Genomic DNA, 21,167 nt, shown 5'->3' with positions numbered 1-21,167 from the left:
AAAATTTCATTCCAGCGTTCTTAATTTAAACTGCATGGTTTGATGGTGCACTTCGGGAACCATCCGGAAGAAGGGGATCTTTTACGGGAACGATTGAGCTTCCAGCTGTTCCATTATATATGCGAAATGTTGCAAAACAGTAACTTAGTAACTGCTTCAAATCCATTACAGCAAAACAACTTTTTCACAAACGGTCCATGAAAACCAACTTTTAAGCCACCGCCATGCGAGGGGGCGACAAATCTAAATCTCAGTTCTAGATGCTCAAAAAATCACACACTAGCGAATCAAACTTCGAAAAATCTTCTTTGATTTCTCGCATCCATTTGCATCGCGCATCATCTTTTTGCAGGAAATCTTCAAATTCGTCATCAATCTTCTTCATATCTACTCAGCGTGCGTGCAGCTAACCACAGCAAAACACAGTTTTTCCTGCATCGTCGCCCCCCTCGCCGCCATGTTACAATTATTTTGTTTGATTTTTACAATCTTCGTTTTCAATGTGTATTTCCATAGGTATAACTTTATTTTGGTCTATTTAGCAATGAGCAGATATTTGAAATACGATAATCATAAAAAAAAATATCTCGTCAGAGCTTAATGATCAATCTGAAGAATAATATTTTTTTCTCAATTAAAAATAAAAAGTTAAATCGACGTCTTCCGAGCGCGGACTTATTTTTTTCGACGTTTTAAATTACATTTCACATAAGATTTAAAATGGCACCTATAACTAGGCCACTTTATGAGAACAATTTGGATTATTTTGGAAATAGAATAGGATTTGTATATGATCAGTTTATATTTAAATTATTTTGTTAAGATCGGATGGAATTTATGAATCCTTTTCTATCTTGATTGATGAGTGGATTCTGCAAGTGATGGATCTAGTGGATTCTGCAAGTGACTTGGAAAAGGTTTTTATTGTTGCCAAATAGCTTTTATCGTAGCTTAAATACGGGTTTCAAATGGTTCTCAATGCGTTCGTCATACAACCTTTTTGCAGTAAATCAATTTTAAGGGCTTCGAAAATATACCCTGCAGAACCTTCTCCAGGATGGGCCAACTAGACAGATACTCGTCTTAAGGAGGTTTTGGTACTTTGCATCAATGGCAAAGTAGCTTTGACCAGGGTTTTATGGCTGTTGTTTTATAGTAGCTTTGTATTACTTAATAAAACTTAAACTGTTACTTGGGTGGTGATAGAGCCCCTTCACTCTTTGGAATTTATAGAGACAGATAACAGTGCCAAACGGTTTTTGGCGAGAGAACATTGAACTGCTGCGTTGGAAGAAAACACGCACACCAACATCTATACATGTACGAACCCGCACATCTGAGCGGACGGTACAGCGCAAATCAAAACACGAAGCGGTGTCATCACTCATCGTCATCATTCAGCTTCGGCTACTCCCGTTTGCGTTTGTTTTCACCGGTGTTGTCATATACTTCCTACGTTATAAAATAGGAAAGTAATGATTCTTGCAACGTAATTTGTAAATGAAATGCGTGCTGCGTTGGCCAAAGAAGACGGCATATTTTATTACGTTTAGCAATGATTTCGATACGTTGCATTTACAGTGGCTGGGGTGTTCGAATAATTCTTTAGAGAAAGGGGTTTTCCCATGTTTACTTCTATGCTTATTAAGATAATTTTGAACAACAGCTTCGCAAATCATCAATTACTATTAGAGATTTGCATCTTACTGATACCGGTGGTATATTGAAAACTCTTTCACTCGAAAGCAAAACATATTACAAGCACATCATGATGCGCGCTTGGATGTGTGATTGTCTTCTCAAGTGTTTCTGTTGCGCATAAAGTGGTAATGATTGAAAATCGAAGCAATCACAAACAAGTAAAAATCTTGCTATCGCAATATAATGATGATGACTTCGAGGATGATATCGTCCTCTTCCCTCGGCTGATCATCAACGTCCGCGTCATGATGACACCTGTCAGTTATTGAGCCCTGGTGGTAAAGTTGGCGGGGAACTCCCAACAGTTTCAATGTGCACTCAACAGACAGCACTGCGATCACATAAGGGTGGTAACTATATGCCTTGTATGAGGAATTGATTAGTGGGATATCTTGTTAATTAGATATCTTTGGTGGTGAGCTGGTACGAGGATTTTGCTCTATTTCAGCCATTCCATAGTAAAACGATATAGTGGTTGTCAGAATTTCGTAAAAATTGGTAGTTTTGTTCTTTATCGCAACATTTCATACCAAGATTTTTTATTTTGTCATTAGGGTTACCATCTCCATGTTAGGGTGGTCAAAAAATAGATTTTTTATTTCAAAAATTACTTGTTATTTATAATGATATTTAATTTTTATTCTTTATTAAAAAACATTGATTGTATTTGTTTCTATGGTTTTCACGGTTTGTAGGGCCCAATATATTTTTATATTTGGCCAAAAAAATCAGTGATGTGTTTTTTTTTATTTTGAGTTTTTTTTTGAAGTTTTCATGTTTTGGGTTTTCGATCAATATTCCTATGCGATTTGACTACCACGTGTCTTCATTCATACATAGTTAACATAGTCACATAATCTTTATGTATTATTGAATTGTATTGGAGTATTGAGCGAACACCCAAAACATGGCTGGTCACAACATATGAACCCACCCCTCCTTTCGCCCTCAAATACTATGTCAATTATGTATGTTTCCTGAGAGATTATTGAGAAATTGTGCAATAGTGAAACTCAGTAGGTCTGTTCTTGTACTTGCTTTTTTGATTTTGCTGCAAAATTTTAGCTTGAAATCCCTGCAATTAATTCTCGGTACAGCTTTTATCTACAGATTGAGTTGAAAATATTTACAATATTTACTAAACATTGCTTTTTATTAAAATTACGTGCGTTTTGTGAACGTACATTTATTATGTTGCATAAGAAAACGGGGCGTTTGTGGTGGAAAGGAAGTGATTTCTCTACGGCAGGAACGGCCTCTAATTTTCAGGATTTTTTTGCTGATGGGGGCGGGGCATAGCTCCCAGTAGGAGGGCTTACAATCAGAGCTGGTAAATATCACGACCGTCATTTGACGATGAAAAAACAGGTCCTCTCACAATCACGAGACGAAACTACCTATCATTAGCTCTCGTGTCATTTTTCAATGATCAAGCACTCATGAGAATAATTCTTATGTGGTTTTGACATCAACATTTCTAACTGATTTAGATGAATTTAAGCTAGCAACCATAGAGGTAATTCTAAGACTAGTAAGTCCCGAAGAAACGTGCTCAACTTTTTGGTTCAGCTCTGCTACTATCTTCGGTCCCAAGCTAATCGATGCACCCCTCGAAACATAGGAAAATCTATGAACCCCTCATTTTATCTGTCAAACTTTCATAGCGAATCAAAACAAACATAGTGTAGTACTAGAATTTCGACTACAATGGGGTATGTTAATCGATTTTCTTGGGACCAATAGGCTAGTCAAATAGTGAGCCAATTCAAAATCTTTAGTTTCCTCCGGTTGTAACAACCGTGTGTAATCGGTAGAGTGAATACATTATTAAGATTTCCTCGGTACAAGTAACTTTAATAACATTGCATGAGCTAGTAATTACGATGATCACAACACTGTCACGATCAAAAAAACTTGACGAGATTTTGAAGAAAATCTCTATATAAGGGAAAACAAAGCATTCCTCTGCGGAACATCCGTAAATGTAGAAAATTAGTAAAAAAGGATCTACTTGAATTTGGATTTGAAACCAGTATGTGCCATGGTGGCCATGAAACGGTCCTTCGAAAGATCCGGAACATCCGTAAAGGAGGCCAATTCGTAGAAAAGATCCTAGAGCTCCGTATTTGTTTTAAATCACTTATTATGCGAACTCTGCTGACCACAATCCGGTCTTTCGGGAGGTCCGGACTATGCATAAAAGTGATCAATTCATAAAGAAGATTCAAGAGCTTCACGATTCACTTATTCTACATGTATGAATTTGGATTTAGAACTAGCATATGCAATCAGGTAGCGGTGTGGTTCTCTGGAAGATTTTGAACATCCACAAAAGAAGACCATTCGCGTAAAATCCTAGTTTTATTTGGACTTCCGTGAAGTTTTGATTCTTTCCTGAAGTTCATTAACTTTTCTATTGTTCCGGAAATTTTAATCATATTTATAAAGTTTCCTGAAGACCTCGCATTGTTTCTGAAGCATCGCAAAATTCATGAAATACTTGAAATATCCCATAGTTCCTTTGAATTCCATGAAATCTCTAATCATCTACGAAGTTGCAAGGACTTCCCAAAATATAATGAAACTACAAAAAAATCTATGTATTTTTCTGAAGGTCTGTAGACGTTCTTGAAGATTTTTGAACATTTTAAAAGATCTCGCAATTTTCTTGAACATAATCTGATCGTCGCTGAAGTTCCTTCATGTTTTGCAGTTCTTTAAACTGCATTGAAAACCATGGAACTCCCTTAAAATGATCTCACATTTTCCTGATGCTCATGTAACATTTGTTATGTTTCTAAAATTTAAAAAAAGGTCTTGGTACTTTGATAATGTTTCGGAAATTCCCTGAGTTTCTCGGAACTTCTTAAACATTCTTCAATTTCCTTGAAATTAGTTGAACTGTTCTTAGTTTCTCTGATCAGTCCTTCTGCTCTCGAAGCATTCCTGAAGTACACTCAATTCTATTGAAGTTCTTGGTATTACCCTGAACTAAATAGAACTGTCAAACAATTATCGAAGTTTTTTTGAAGTTTATGGAACTGACCGGAATTTATCGGACCTTACCCATACAAATCTTCGGATTTCCCTGAAAGTCTGTAATTTTTTTGAATTTCACGAAGTTATGAAGTTATTGGAAGTTCCGTTAATATCTCTGAAATTTCCTCAAGCTCTCTAGTCGAACTTCTTTGAGGAACTTGGAAGTTCTTTAAAATGTCATTTTTTCTCAAGTTATCTTCACATCTCTGAAATTGTTTTGACTTCTCTAAAGTTCGTTGAATTTCTCAAATTTTCTTAAAAGTTCCTGCAGTTTCCTAAAGTTTTTAGGAGTTTACCTGAGGTTTATCAAAATTTCCAGAAGTTTTCGGAACTTCCCTCTTGTTCCCGCAGTTTGCCTATAAAACTTCCTGAAATTCTCAGTACTTCTTTTCATTCCTCAGACTCTCCTGAAGGTCTCTATTGTTTCCTGAAGTTTGTGGAACTTCCCTTATGTTCTCCTGATCATGTTCCTGGAATTGTTCAGAAATAAATGGAACTGCCCAGAAGATCTTTAAACTTCCCTTTTAACATAGATCTTTTGTGTAGCTTTCTTAATGTTTTTAAGTTCAGTCCCTTAGGTTTTTTTTACTATCCTTAAATTTTCGGAACTTCTTGATGGTTTCCTCTATTTCACTGAAATAAATGGAACTGCCATAAAGTTTTAGAAACGAACCTTAAGTTTTAGAAACGTCCCTCAATTTCTCACAGTTTTCCTGAAATTCATGGAACTGTCCTAACATTTTCAGAACTTGCCAGAAGTTGGCGTAACTTACTCATAGGTCATTAAGCTTAAATTTTTCTGAATTTAATGGAACTGCCCTGAAGCTCTTGATCTTCGCTGAAGTAAATTTTCCTGAAATCTATTAGATTGCCCTGGAGCTGTTGAAATTTACTCTTAAAGATCCTTTAATTTCCTCACATTTCTACCAATCAAAACTTCTTAAAGGTTTTATTTTTTTCTGATGTTAATAGATCTACCGTTTTAAATTCGACTAACCGAGCTTGATACATTCACAAGCGAAAATATTTAATCTAGTAATCCAGATGGGCATACGAAAATGCCTTTATGCATTTTGGTGCGAACGTTTATAAGATGAGCATACGAAGATCGATATTTCGATCATTTTTACGAATTGACCACTTTTATGGATCTTCCGGATCTCCCAGAGGACAGTTTCGTGACCACCAGTGTGTGCATGCTGTTCCCAGATTCAAATTCATTTGTGTAGCATCATAGCAAGTGATTACAAAAAATCGCTGGGCTATTCGGATCTTCCGAAGGATCGTTTCTTGAAATCTTAACCTTCAATCTTCAGTCTTCGTGGTTAGGTATATCAATATTGTCATTGTATATCAATCCACAATAGCAATGACCGGTGCGTAAACAAGTTGCTTAATAAAAAAGCAATGGCTAAAGTTGTCAAACTAGCAGCCCGAATAGCAACGCATTGGTGCGGTTGCTCTAATAAAACCCGAATCGTTACTTGGGATTATAAAGGTGTTCGTTGTGGTTGTATTGGTTTGTAGTCATATGAGGGACTCGTTGCCCTAGTGGTGACCGGTTTTGCTCAGGGACCTTCTATAAATGATATAGAGTTTTATTGAGGAGAGAGGTCTGCAAAGTTGTGACCGACCATACGTTACGAGGCATAGTGGGACAAAATCGACAAAAAAAAAAATGGGACATAGCTATTAGCGACAAAACTATTGAACGTAAGATTTTGATGTCTTCTAGAATGTATCATAATTTTTTAGTTTTTTTATTTGAGAAGTGAAATTTTTCGCTTTAGAAGAGTTAACTACCCCATTTCCGGCCTATTAAGCACAACCCGCACTTAGTATTTCTTAATCTAGCGTAGTTTAGCACCAAACGAAGTGTTATTATTACTAATGGCTTCCACATTTATTTACCTTTCCGTATGTACCGTAAGATTTTATAAATAGAAGCCAATCGTGGAGATATTGTCAAAAGTCTAACACTGCTTCTTGACGCCAAACTCGGCCTACGGATTCTAAACTCGGTCTAACGCATTGAAACGCCATTGAAACGCCAATGAATTCACTTTGGTCTATCGGATGAAGATAAAAATTGATTTGGTCGGAAGGCTTCTTTTGTTTTTGGGAATAATGAGTGCAAACCTTCATATCACGCGTTCTCATTGACTTCGTTCCATAGCTTATTAACTAAAGTATCGTACCAAACGCATAATTGACTTGTTAACTCTGAAATTGTGGATTTATTTGAAGTTTTTCTGCTCGATAGGCCCAAAATGGACGATTAGGCCGAAGTAGTTCTCTACCCTACTCAGATAGAACAAAAAAAAAATTTCTACCCTACTCAGATAGAACAAAAAAAAACCCCTGATCCCCACTGATTTTTTGATCTGTATTGCGGTCCCCAACAATTATGTCAAATTTGAACGAATTTAGTTGCGATCTGGATTTGCGGCAGAATTTTGAAGTTTGTATGAGAAACGGAACAAAACGGTTAAATATCTTTTCAAACTTTTTAAATTTTGACCAAACCTTGAACTTAGATTGGGAAAGCTTTGCAGAACATCTTTGACCATAAATCGATTGGACTTCTGTGGAAAAAGTTAGCAATTTTTGTGCTCTAAGCCAAGTACTCCACATATACCAGCAAGCTTATATCTCCGTCTGTAGGTATGTGCGGGGTACTTGGCCAACATGAAAAGCTTAATAAAACTTTTTGCGTAGAAGTCAGATGAACTTGCGATATTCGGTAAAGTTGTTCTGCATAGTACTGCCAATCCTAGTATCTAGACTGGTTAAAAATGAACATTTTTTAAATTGTTTACAAGTTACTCAACAGTCTTGTTCCGTTTCCTATAGCTACAAACATTAAAATGAACTAGCAATGCAAACGAATTCCATTTATGGCTTCATCCCACTCACATTCTCCCTCCCTATCGATATAAAAACAAACTGTCGCCAACGGGTTTCGCGATTTTTATGGGCGGACTTCTTTCACACTCTCGATATCGACCACGATGGGCTTCAGGTTGGAGCATCCGCACTTTCCAAGAAAGCAGATAATCTTGAACTTGCCACCATCACCCATGTGATGCGCGTTTTTTACGTGTTTGTCGTCGTCGCCATGATCGCCGTGAGGATTTTATTCGATCGGCATCTTGGTTATAAATTAGCTTGTTTTGCAGAAAAAGGAAAAAAGTACTTTTTTCTCTCTTTCTTCAAAGAATTGTTCCACATGGAGGACCATCAGAAGCAGCAGCAGTGGTGCTCTCATAAACCCGTAGTAGGTGGTTGGTACCGCTATGAAAATGAAATGAAATACGTGCATAAATTAGCGCATGGTTTGCTTTGGGCTACCCATTTGCTGGATCACCGTCTTTGCCACTATCATCATCATCATCATCATCACCATCACCATTGACTGATGATTGCTTCTGTTGCGTGACAAGCAAATTAGCGGATAGATGGAAGAACATTATCATCATCATCATCATCATCATCAAGTGATAGGTACTGCCAATTTGAATGACGATCGACGCCGGTCATTGTGTGACATTAAGGTACGCGCGTAATTTGGTGCAATCCCAGCGGTGCATTTCAGCTATTCCGATCACGGAACCGACGTGGGGGCTATTTTGATGGCAAAAGGCGGAAATGTGCGATCGTAAAATTGCCGTATGCCGTTCAGCCACATGGCCATTGAATAGAGTCTCGGACAAAAAAGTAGTTCAATTCGAGTACCGCCTGTCGCCGTTGGACCAGACCTGCATTTCAAGTTGACCTCAAATTAGAGGTGTATCGAGGTTGGTTGTTATGACATTTCTCTGGAATTTGGCTTTTTGCTTTTCTGTTTTTTTCACGTAATGTGAATCTCAAAATAGTTACTTGGTGCTAAATATAATTGAGTAAAAATAGTATACCGGTTACTGGAAACATAATAATTTGTAGTTTTTACACCGATACCAGGTAACGTCATTCTTTCATTTGAAATGTATTCACATCGAATGCTACATAGAAGACTATGGTGTGTATTCAATGGGAAAAGTAATTTGCGCTTGATAATTTAAAATAATAAGCAATTACGTTCGTAGAAGCAGCGGTCATCAACTTAGCGTTCAAAACTGCCAGTACAGTAAGGGTCCGATTTTGGCATCAAATCGTTATTCACTGTTAAACTTTCCGCTAATTTGCACAATTACAAACCTGATTATCTGACATCGTCCAAAGCTTCACAATTATTCGTAAATTCGAGGAAAATGGTTTCGAGATTTTTAAGTCCACATAATAAGTAAATTAAAGAAAATGGAAACGTGTTGACACAATCAGACACCAGGGTTGCTTCTACTCACTTGCTATAAAAAAATAATTTTCTGATTTTTGAAATCATTAGATGTTATAATGATATTTTGTACTTGTTAGATACAAAAAGATGTTGAAAGACAAGTATCTGACGCATAAAGCTTGTCAATTTCACTTCCAGAGTGTTACAATCAGCAAATTTTATGATTCGTGAGCGTTCACTCAGAGTGAGCGCTCGCGAGTCGTAAAACCGCTGATTGTGACTATCTGAAAGCGAATTTGACAGGTTTTATGTGTCAAACACTTGCCTTTCAACCTCTTATTGTATCTAACAAGTACAAAATATCATTATAACATCTAATGATTTCAAAATTCAGAAAATCATTTTTTTATAGCAAGTGAGTGGAAGCAAGCCTGTCAGACACAAACTGTAATACATGTGGTTATTGTGAGTCTTGGTGTTCTCCGGTGAATTTCAACTGACGGCGATGGTCCCTTCAATGTCGAATTGTCAAGAAACAACTGTTTATAGTTATAGGGATTTTTCATTGACTGTGTCCTCGAACAGCAAATTAAAATTTTAGTACAATTTATATATTTCCTTCGACAAGACTATAAATCTTTCGTAACATTTGAAATGAGCCTTCGTCGATTGAAACTCTTCATAGATTTTTGCGTTGGTTAATAATGTGACTATAAAAGCATTTCATGTTGAATATATTGCATGAGACATTGTTGCTACAGCTGAAAACTGGAAAAACCCACCAGCAAAAATCGATTTAATTCTCGTTGTATGCGTTATACTAGGTGGGGTGAAAAGTAACCTCCTTGGGAATGAAATTTTTAATGTTTTTTTTTTATTGTCGCTCTTATGTTAAATTCTCATTTGGTGACAGTCGATGCGCACTGCTCATGAGCGCGATGTAACCCCGCCCATAAGGATTATACACAGGTGTGTAACTTTGATAGTATTTTATGGCAGCGGCTTGAGTAGCGAATCCTGGATAATGAGCCGCCATATGTTAAATCAATGGGCGCAGTCATACGGCCATAAACAGAAAACAGATGGTATAATCCCTTTTTGAGAAATTATCCTGCCACACACAATATTCAATATAGTCCCCTTTTAGCTCGATACACTTATTCCAGCGATTTCCCAACTTCATGATCCCGTCCGAAAAGTGATTTTCCGGAAGGTCTGCAAAATACTCCTCTGCGGCGTCAGTGATTTCCTCACGTGAGTTGATTTTTTATTATTGATGAGTCATTTTTTGAGGTTTGGGAAGAGATAATAGTCTGAGGGAGCCAAGCGAATACGGTGACTGCGGAAGCAATTGGAGCCGTAAGTCGTTGATTTTAGCCGTGGTTGCGATGCTCTTGTACGCCGGCGCATTGTCTTGCAAAAACAATTTTTTTATCGCTTCATGTGAGGCCGTTTTGCAGCTATTTCGGCCTTTAATCGCTCCAATAAAGCACAGTAATACCAACAATCAATACGAAACTAACGATTTTAAATTGGCTCACTACTTGACTAGCCTATTGGTCCCAAGCAAACGATTAACGTGCCCCATTCTAGTCGAAGTTCTAGTACTACACTATGTTTGTTTTGATTAGCTATGAAAGTTTGACAGATAAAATTAGGGGTTCGTGTATTTTCCTATGTTTCGAGGGGCGCATCGATTAGCTTGGGACCGAAGATAGTACCAGAGCTGAGCTAAAAAGTTGAGCACGTGTCTTCGGGACCTTCTAGTGTTAGAGTTACCTCTATGATATTACTGTGCTTTATTGGAGCGATTGAAGGCCGAAATCGCTGCAAAACGGCCAAAACATGAAGCGATAAAAAATTTTGTTTTTGCAAGACAATGCGCCGGCGCACAAGAGCATCGCAACCACGGCTAAAATCAACGACTTACGGCTCCAATTGCTTCCGCATTCACCCTATTCGCTTGGCTCCCTCAGACAATTATCAACAATCAATACGAAACTAACGATTTTAAATTGGCTCACTACTTGACTAGCCTATTGGTCCCAAGCAAACGATAAACGTATCCCATTCTGGTCGAAATTATAGTACTACGCAATGTTTGTTTTGATTCGCTATGAAAGTTTGACAGATAAAATGAGGGGTTAGTGGATTTTTCTATGTTTCGAGGGGTGAATCGATTAGTTTGAGACCGAAGAGAGTACCAGAACTGAGCCAAAAAGTTGAGCACGTTATTTCGGGACCTTCTAGTCTTAGAGTTACCTCTATGGTAATACCAACAATCAATACGAAACTAACGATTTTAAATTGGCTCACCACTTCTAGTTGAAATTCTATTACTACACTATGTTTGTTTTGATTCGCTATGAAAGTTTGACAGATAACATCAGGGGTGTGTGGATTCATGCAGAACATGCAGGGGTGAGTGAAATAGCTTGGGACTGCTTGGGACCGTTGTTCTGGTACTGAGTGAGCCAAAAATAATAATGATTTTCTTCGGGACCCAGTGGTCTTAGAGTTACCTCTATGGTAATACCATAGAGGTCACTATAAGACTTTAAGGTCCCGAAGACACGTGCTCAATTTTTTAGCTCAGCTCTGGTACTATCTTCGGTCCCAAGCTTATCGATGAGCCCCTCGAAACATAGGAAAATACACGAACCCCTAATTTTATCTGTCAAACTTTCATAGCTAATCAAAACAAACGTAGTGTAGTACTAGAATTTCAACTAGAATGGGGTACGTTAATCGATTTGCTTGGGACCAATAGGCTAGTCAAGTAGTGAGCCAATTTAAAATCGTTAGTTTCCACCGGTTGGTAATACTCGCTGTTGATGGTTTTTCCTTTTTCGAGGTAGCCCACGAAGAGTATGCCACGATAATCCCAGAAAACCGACGCCATAACTGTCGGCTCCACTAGCCAACGTTACGATGGGACAGCGGGATACTGGATGCTCGATATCCACCAGCACCAATCTCGAACGGCTCAGAGAACCTTTCGAGGAATAATCTCTGGCGCTGAACTATTTATGCCCTTCAATCGTCTACTGTCCTGAAAAGAACTAACGCTAAACTCTTTCAAGGTGGAACAGTAGCTTTGCTTTGTAGCATGGCTGTTGAGTGACGCGATGCTAGGTGCTATGCGACGATGGTTAGGCCAAGAAAATTCGCTATCGCGAACAATAACCTTTCCGACCCATCGAGCCCCTCGGCCGCTTCGCAGCACTCGTGCCGGCTTCAGTCCATTGCCGGGCACTCATTCTGTTCTCTGGGGTGTAATAGTGGATCCAGGTTTCATCAACAGTTACCAATCAACGCCAAAAGTACGCCTGATTCCGCATCAGCAAGTCCAAGCACTCTTTCGAAGTGCTCTCGCATTCGTGTTTTGGTCAGGAGTGAGCTTGCGCGGCACCCAGCGGCAGGATAACTTTTATGGCGTGTGCGCTCAGTATTAATCTTTGCGGTATCTGCTAGCTCGCGCACCTTCACTTTCCGATCAGCCAACACCATTTCATGTATTTTTTACATTGTCCTCTGCTGCGTCGAGGGCCTGCCGCTGCGGACTTGATCGGTAGTGGAGTTGCGGCCACCACGAAACTCTCGAAACCAATATTTGACGGTATAATCTGACGGGGCATTAGCCCCATAATATTTATCCAACTATTCTTTTGTTTCCTTCGCCGTTTTGCCTCTCAAAAAATAATGTTTTATGAGAGAACGAAAATCGTTTTCATTCATACTCAACATGATGCCAAACACGTCAACAACAATCAGCTGTCAAAACAAAACAAAAGACAGTATCGCACTGAAATTTGACATGTCTGCTTCAATATGAACGGACTTCAAGGCACCATAACCTTTTTGCAGTAGCAGCGCATAATGGCGGTCAAGGAGGTTACTTTTCACCTCACCTACACTCAGAAAATATTAAAATCTTATTAGTATAAAAGCTACGTTAAATTGCAACTCTCCCGACTGCTCGGCATAAAGGGAGATGGGAGTGACCCCAGGGTAGTGGTTACCATCCATACCACTCACGCCAAAGTCACGAGTTCAAATCTCACCCCCGGACAAGTCACGAATGACCCAAGAGGAATAAAGTGACTATAATAATCATAATAATAATGAAAAAAAGGAGAAAATACATACTTAGTATAAAAGTTATGTTAATGTTAATATGATAATCCAAAATTTATTAAGTGGAATTAAATGGAAGATAAACTTTTTTTGCTGTTTTATTTAAAGCATTCCGCTAACAACCCAATTTCATTACTTCATGATAATCGATGTTATGACCACTTTGTTTGAATTTATGCTTGGGTTGCTTATTCTGGAAATATATGAAAGATGATACTGATTGTTTGTTTTCTTTTCCTGTTAAATAAATAAAATATTTCAATGCTACTCATTATTTTCATTTCTTGAGAAAATTACAATAGATGATTTTCCTGCAGGATGATGTCATAAAGCTGCTGGAATTTTTTGATCCTGGAGAAAGATGTTTTGTTCGCCCCCGAAGCTTGAACATCTCCTAGTTGATGTGTCTAATGCGGAAGTTTTAGTTTGTACTTTGATGCAAAATGTTGGCAGGTCACATTCGTTCATCCAGTTTTAATCGATGTTCTGCAGAAGGAAGCCGTTGCTTCACGGCAGGATGACGTCCTGGACACATTTTGTTCGTTTGACCATATAGCACATAAGGTGCGAAGCAATGTCTTCCAATCGGGAGCGCAGTTCGTAAAGGGGGTCGCAAGGCAGAGAAAATCTTAAAATTTCTGACATGGTACGCAGGATCTTCAACTCGTCGCGGGCCAGCCCTGGGAGACTGCAACAAGGGTTTCCTTAGTACGGCCTTCCGTTTTGACGTAGGTGCATTTTTTTCACGCTGTAGGTATCTTCTGGCAGGATGGCGTGGATCAGTTGCAAAACGACATCACCGTGGTGACCTTGGTAGACTACGAAGGAAGTTCACAATCTTAAACGGTTCAGCAGATCCTTAAGGGCAAACCAACACTACGGTATCGGCCAATCGTTCAGCAACTTATCCACCTTGCCATAGGGAGTACTAGATAAATCTTGGGCGATGGAAATCAGGGCTGATGTGTATTCTACTGCTTCTAGTTCACCACTCGGGTGGGTGGCGCAGCACCAAAAATGATTTTTCTGCCCAACCGGTGGATGCTGGTGTACTAACGGTACAAGCAGAATAACCGAGTTAATCACTTCTTCTCCGTAAAACGTCCCGCACATTATAACCACGACTGAAAAGGATTGCTTTAGTTGAAGGAATTAACTTCCGGGTGACGATGTTTCGCTACAACAAAACTTCCAAATTCTAAATCAGTGGTATACACTAAACGAATTTCATGCCAATATTCGAACTAAGTTTAATTTTAAAGAATTTTAATTTTAATCGTATCAATGTATAAACATTGCTTAACCATTAAATTATTAAATTTTAATCTATATATGTTTACTAATATTTTTGAGTGCACTCAAAAAATATTGAAAGCTAAATAGTATAAAAGTTACGCTAAATCGCAACTCTCCGTGTCGAAGAAGAAGTCGTCTCCACTCTACTCGATCCATGGCCACACTTTGCCAGCTTCGTAGTCTGCGAAGGGTCCGCAGGTCGCCTTCTACTTGGTCGATCCACCTTGCCTGCTGCGCGCCTCTTCTTCTTGTTCCTGTTGGGTCGCTTTCTAGAACCATTTTCACTGGGTCGCCGTGCGGCATTCTTACGACGTGCCCAGCCCACCGTAGTCGCCCAATTTTTGCAATGCGGACGATGGATGGTTCTCCCAGCAGCTGGTGCAATTCGTGGTTCATTCGTCTCCTCCACGTTCCGTCATCCATCTGCACTTCACCGTAGATGGTACGCAACACCTTCCGTTCGAAAACACCAAGGGCGCGTTGGTCCTCCACGAGCATAGTCCAGGTCTCGTGGCCGTAGAGGACCACCGGTCTAATCAGCGTCTTGTAGACAGTCAACTTCGTGCGGCGGTGAATTTTATTCGACCGGAGCGTCCTCCGGAGTCCAAAGTACCCTAATAAAAAATAACCATAAACGAACGATAACCAAAATCATTGAACTATTCCACAAATGGTTTGGATGATACCCAGAACACGTCGTTAAGCAAATTAACCATACAATTTTAATTAGGGTAGGCACGATGCGCTGCCATAATTCGTCTTTGAATTTCTCTGCTGGTATCATTTTCGGCGGTCACCAGTGAGCCCAAATACACAAACTCATCGACCACCTCGATTTCGTCACCGTCAATCTGAACTCGGGGTGGGAGGCTAACATTGTCTTCCCTAGAACCTCTTCCTTTCATGTATTTTGTCTTTGATGCGTTGATGGCAAGTCCAATCCGCCTAGCTTCAGCCTTTAGTCTGATGTACGTTTCCGCCACCGTCTCAAAGTTCCGTGCCGTGATGTCAATGTCATCGGAGAAGCCAAGAAGTTTTTTTTACCTCGTGTTTGCTACCGATATCAACAAACCCATTGTACTCAGCTGCCATAAACCAGAGTTTAACTGATTTGAGTACTTCTACAAATAACATTTGTCCAGATATCACTTCTAGGCTAACTGTGGATAAGACGAACAGTGGGGATTGCCGGTGCCGGTGGTGTAGTGGTAAGCGTGACTGCTTCTCACCCCAATAGGTCTGGGCTTAATCCCAGCCGAGGTCGGAGAAATTTTTCTGAGGCATACAAATGTCTGATCACGTCTTCCTTCAGAAGGTAAGTAAAGCCTTTGGTCCCAGCCCATTAGTATTGATGGGTACAATATCCTACGCAGCTGTGGAAGCTGCCTCCCTGCACCGATTGTCGGTAATCGATGTCCGTGGGTGAATGGGCCTAGATTGCGGAACAAAGGCCGACGTTAAAATAAAGGAATTAATAAGATGAAGAAGAAGAAGAAGAAGAAGAAGAATCACAGTGGGGATAAGATGGTTAGTTACTTATACAAGGTGTATGGATAAGAGGGGCATAGTGAACAGGTGGGGCATAGTGAGCATCCCGTGCACCAGCTTGGACTTACGGCCGTTCGGAACAAATTTATTGGTGGTAGGATCAATATCATAATGATATTGAACCTACTACCAGTTGATTTGTTTCACGCAGCTAGAGATCCAGGGCCAAACTGCGGGATGCTCGCTATGCCCCTCCTCCCCCTGTTAATAAAAAAATCAGTATCGCTAAAACACTCACCAAACGAAAGCTTATGCTCTTCCCTTTCAAATGAGACTAACCTCGAAATGTTCGATCGGGGGGTCTAGAACTTTTTTTTTTTATATTTTGGTGTGAATTACGGTTGAAAATCATTTTTAAAACTTGCCTTTCAAAGGATGGTTGGAGAAATTAAAAAAAAGTGGAACTTATGATTTGGATACAATTTAATCGTAGCAGCCCATGACTCTAAAATCCTATCTGTCATATGCATGCTGCGCACGTGGTATTGTGAACCAACTGGTATTTGTTTCTTGTGAAAAGGTGAACTTTTGTTGTTTTGTGTCATCGTTTTGATTTGCTGAAAAAAGGTATGGCTCTATTTTATTAAAAAATATTCAAACGTTTATCTATATACACATATAATTCTAACAACAAAACTTACACATGAAACCGAAAAGTCACGAAGAAAATCGTTCGGTGGTGTGCATACTGTGCTTGAAGAAGCTGCATCTTCAACCACTATCAATAAAGGTGGTTGATATTATATAACAACACTTTCTTCACGATGTTAGATCGATAGGTTGGTGTCCACCGTTTTCCTTACACATTACGCTTGGAATTATAAATGCAATCTACACTAAGGTGGAATCCATTGATTCAGACACTGCTATGAATTGGGCAAGTATCAGTAGCTGCCAACGTTACAGCAAGTACGGATTCGCCGGACGGAATTGCCACAAACTGCTGCATGCTAAATTATATTGCAGGCACTCGATCAATTTGATCTTGTCTACAAGGGTTGTTGTCAAGAAAATATATGTGAAGATTACGTAGAAAAGGTTGAGAACATTACTAGCAAGCTTACCCAATAGCTCTAAATTTCATATTTTGCGATACAATGTCCCTGAATTTTGTAAAATCACTGGAAGGGGTTTGAGAAAATATGGGGAGCAAGCCAGTGAGTCTGTACATTTCGATGTTCAAATTGTATGGATTCGTTTCAAGGCCCCAGAAACCTCTGAATTATATGATCGGCAGCTTCTTCGTGCTGTAGTGATGTACAATAGTGGACATTGTACATTTGTATTCTGTTAATTATTTTTAGTTATATTTTAAGCAAGTCTTGTTCACATTTGAATTCAATGAGTAAACATTAATATTAACTTAAAAATTTCTTTTATAATATCACAAATTTAAAAAAAAAAATCTAAATGTTTGTCATGGCTACCTAGATAACCGTAGAAATGACTAATGCGATATCCATAAGATTCAAATCACAAAGGATAAATTTTTAAATGTAATGTTTTGAAAAAACAAAAGTTCTAGACGATAGTACATTTCGAGGTTAGTCTCATTTGAAAGGGGATAGCATAAGCTTTCGTTTAGTGAGTGTTTTAGCGACACTGATTTTTTTTAATGTTGTTCTACCAGACACACCGTGACTGACTTGTTTGACATCATCTATTGAATTATTGGGTTTTTGTCACATTCATTCTTAGGCTGTGTTTCATTTGGTGATTTGTCAATTCATCTGATCTGTTGATGACAATTTTTCAAATTATCCTGATATTCTATCAGACTTATTTCTGACAAACAAGAAATCAATTTTGACAAACACCTTCTCAAAAATCAGACGATGAACAACAGAGGGATTTTCGAACAATAATAATTAATTTTTGAAGCGTTGAAAATCAATGAAAATTCACCAAATGGATACAGCCTTACACTGTGTTCCATTTGGTGAATTTCCACTTAAATTTCACATTTCGGAAATAAATGATAATGTTCGAAAATTCCTCTGTTGTTGATCATCCGAATTTCGAGAAGGTTTTTTTCAAAATTGATTCCTGGTCTGTCAGAAATAAGTCTGGTAAAATAGCAAGTTCATTTGAAAAATTTCCATCTGTCAAATTTCAGTGAAAATTCACCAAATGGAAAACAGTCTTAGTTTTCAGTATTTGTTGCATTTCAGAATACAGCACCTGGTACGGGTGCTGTAAAATGTGAAAATAAAAAACAAAAACAAAAAGTAAAAGGTTGTATTCAAGACACGACCGTAGATTTGACGTAGTAATGTTCGGCGACTGTATTAGGGAAACCAATTTTTCCCATCACAGTAACGCCTCCTTTTCTGATGACAAAATTTAGCATTTTCGTGCAAAAAACGCTGGGAATTTTTGGTTTATTCAATAGATAATAATAAAAAAAAAAGTTAATTGAAAATTGATTGGAGGAATTTATGGCTAAAATTTTCCAATCGCGAGATATTCATAATCAATCATATAAATTCGAGATATTTTAGCTTTTTTCTAGCGTCTCGTAGAAAACATTACCTTAATTCGAAGTCTTTCTGGTTACGTAACAAGGTCATGTAGTATTCGGTCATTGCGAAAATTTTATTTGAACTGGTACTGGTACCCATTAGACCACTGATAAGATGCTGGGTACGTTATCAAAGAGCGAACGTACAGTGAAAAATAACTCTTAAACAACAATAATTTATGGTAGTCCATAGATGGCCCACAGCGGCTTACGACGAGCAACACGTCTTGTTCATTGGAGATCCATATCAAATTCATCTCATGAGCAGTTGTTGTCGTCGTCGGTGAGGTCGTCACCTTGATCGAAGCATAGTAACAAAAAGTTGAACCGGTAATTGTTTTGTGAAATAAGCAGCTCAATGGCCTAGTGGCGACCGATTTTGCTTACAGAGCAGAAGACCGTGGGTTCAAATCCAAGCTCCTTCGCGCTATGGAATCGTTAGGACATCAATTCAGCATATCGTTTACCACAACGAACCCTGCTGCAATCCCAACCCTTATATCCAACATCCCAGAGATTTCTCGTGGAAGTGCAGAGGTGTTCTCGGCTTTGATTAAAGCGTGTATTACGTCTACATATTCCTAGCAATTCCTTTCTTGACCAGCATTTGGACGTGGCCGGGGCTGGTATTGCCTAACTTTAGATCACCAGTATTTACTTATTGAGGATGAATGCTAGTCTCAAGCAACGTCTATTGGCTCTATGTGTAATTACAGCTGATCTATCAATAACGGAGTTGCATCATCACGCGGTCAATCATGCTCACAGTGCACACTGGGACAGAAATGCAATCTAGCGGAGCAAAATTAATAACTCCTAAACGAAGCATTTTCGCGACTTGGCGTCTTGCGAAAAGTTTCTCATCATAATGAGCAAATTTTTTTTTTGTTGGGGGAGTTGAACCACTGCGTCCATTATTTGAACTTTTATGGTACCCTTGTTTACTGTTCGTATCATGCAAGCTGACCTTCATTTAATGAGTGGACAGCTAATTGCCTGGACACGTCCTTTCCCAGTCAGGTATGATATGGTTTATAAAACCAACTACCTTTCCAGGATTAGCAGACCAAATTCCACTAGGTTGTAAGATAACACTACGCAAAAAATTAAGATCTACGCCTGTGTAATGCACCGCAACTGCAGAGCAGATGTTCCGAGGTTTCACGTTCTATGCTACAGAAACGGCAGATATCGCTCTGAACCCGACCAATGTTCTTCAAATGATATCTACTGGGACAGTGCCCAGTTACTAGGCCAGTGTATATACTAAGATCCCGTTTATTGAGCTCCAAGAACTTTTTGGTATGTGTTACATTTGGAGTTATACATCTTTTCGACTGGTTGCACTTCGTGACGACAAGATAAACAACTTTGCCGAAGACATCAAGTTTCCAAAACGTCAGAGAAAGAAGTTAGATTGTGGCGTCATCTTTGCGGAAGAGTTTTGAACTATTTGTTTATGTCAATGGATGGTGCTTATTATGATGAGAAACTTTGCGCAAGACAGCAAGTCGCAAAAATGCTTCGTTTCGGAGTTATTAATTTTGCTCCGCTAGATTGCATTCCTGACCCAGTGTGCAGTGGCAGAAGAAAGTTTCTCCAAAACGAATTCCAAGCAGATTACTGAATCCAACCCGTATTACCTTGGGTAGGGTCCATGCGAGGATCGAAGAGAAATAAACATAAAACAATATTAAACAAATTTATAGGTAATATTTAGCACTGAAAAGTGCTGTTTCAATTTATTTTAGCTTTAGGTAGAAGTAACACTTCCTTCAGCAAAAAAAAAAAGATCCACATGGCAAGAGAGCATGATGCGGAGTGCGAATATTTAGTATTTTTTTTTCTGTTTACTCGCGGTTTCTACCTCTTAAGTGGACCCTACACGATTGCTTTTATTGACAATAATCGTATTGTCAATACATTCAATATTGACGTCAATACATCGGTATTGACAATATTTCTGTATTCACATCATCAATATTATTGTCAATACTTCCCCTTCGCGTCAATATATTGATACGTGTGGGGTTCGCTTTACAGAATATTCCAGATGAAGGTTGCAGCCGGGTTTGCAGTGAAAAAGCTGGGAATTTGAAAATCAGTTCGTTATTGTAGAAGAGCATTTTTGAATTTGTAAATTTTCAAGAGACTTTACAGTGATATTTATAGGTAGTTCTGAGGAAAACTCCACGACGATTGTTTGAGAGAGAAAGATAAATTATAGGTGCACTTCCAATCCAACACATTCTAAAAAAGTTAAGAAAGCGCTTTGAAAAGCGTACTTCTAAGGATTTCACGGAAAATTTGAAGATATTTATTTATGAGGGTTGTTCCAAAATATTTCTTGGGTAATTTCCATGCATATTTTGTGGATAATCACAAGTGAACTCCAATAAGAAATCAGAGGAAAATAAAAAAAGTATGGAAATTGAATTGTGACTTGTGAAGGTACAATTGTAAATAAATTCTAATAAGAGTTACAAGGGTATTCCGAGATGCATGCGCAAAATATTCTATGGGAATTATAAGTGAAATTTAAGATGAACTTCTTTGTAGAACTTCAAAATATTTCTGCATGGGAATTCTAACAAGCATTAAAACGAATTTAAAAATAATAATGTAAGGAAACTTTAGTGAATTCTTGGG

The sequence above is a fragment of the Ochlerotatus camptorhynchus genome, unplaced genomic scaffold (genome assembly GCF_037179485.1).
Source record: "Ochlerotatus camptorhynchus isolate MF236.1 unplaced genomic scaffold, CSIRO-AGI_Acam_v1.1 ptg000266l, whole genome shotgun sequence".
NCBI classification, from domain to species: domain Eukaryota; kingdom Metazoa; phylum Arthropoda; class Insecta; order Diptera; family Culicidae; genus Ochlerotatus; species Ochlerotatus camptorhynchus.
The sequence above is the reverse complement of the archived record's forward strand: the minus strand, read 5'-3'. Positions refer to the sequence as shown.